We start from the raw sequence: 959 nt of genomic DNA, 5'->3' as shown, positions 1-959 counted from the left end.
GCTGCCACCACCAAACCCAAACACCACCCCGGGGGTTTGGCTTTTAAAGCTGAAAAGCCCCGTGCCCAAATCTCACAGAAAATCACCAGTGGGGTTGGCCAGGAAGGAGGGTGGTTGCCCAAGGCAGGAGCTGCAGGTCCCACAGACACCCCTGTGAGCAGAGCATCACCCTCTTGAAATCCAGTATTTACTCTTTTAGATTAAACCCTTTCAACACGTCCTAGAGACCCAGGGAAAACATCTTCATAATCAAATCATACTAAAGATTTGCTGAAAATCCCTGCTTTGAAGCAAACCGCTCCCTGCGGTGCCAGCCAGGCTGCAGCCCCCACCACGGCCACCCTGAAACCGACCTGAAACTGACTGAACAGCAGCCAGAGGCTCCCGCTGGTTTTAACAAACTTTGATGAAGCCCCAAACGCAACCCTGGATGGCAAAGCCTAAAAAAGCCGACAAAAACGGCCTGTAAACGCTGTCTTATTTGCAATAATACCTCGTGCCTTCACTAGTGCGTTAAGAACCGCAGGTATTGGCAGTATCAGGCTTCCAGCCGGTGGGTTTTGGCTGAAAAGGAGAGTTTGCAACCGGAGAAAAGCCCCGGTGAATCCGGGAGCGGGGGCACTTACGACCATGGGCAGGGCGGGGACGCGATCCGCCTCCCGGTAGGGCTGTTTGTAGAGCCACAGCTCCTCGGGCTGCACCCGGCGCTGGAACGGCGGCAGGAACTCCATGGCCCTGGGGAGAGAGGGGGAAAAAGGGTTAAAAAAAGATATAATTAAATAACCCCATTTGGGGCAGAAGGCGCCCTCCCATTCGGGGCGCTCGGCCCCTCCCGTGGCACCCGGTGGGGGCTGTGGCTGTAGGGGGGGGGCTGGCCCGTAGCCCCCGGGGCCGGGCGAGTCCCGGGGCCGCCCCGCTCGCCCTCACCCGGCGGCGAGCAGCAGCAGGGCCCGCACCGC

The sequence above is a fragment of the Calidris pugnax genome, unplaced genomic scaffold (assembly GCF_001431845.1).
Source record: "Calidris pugnax isolate Ruff unplaced genomic scaffold, ASM143184v1 scaffold314, whole genome shotgun sequence".
Taxonomy (NCBI): Eukaryota; Metazoa; Chordata; class Aves; order Charadriiformes; family Scolopacidae; genus Calidris; species Calidris pugnax.
This window is presented reverse-complemented; position numbering follows the sequence as displayed.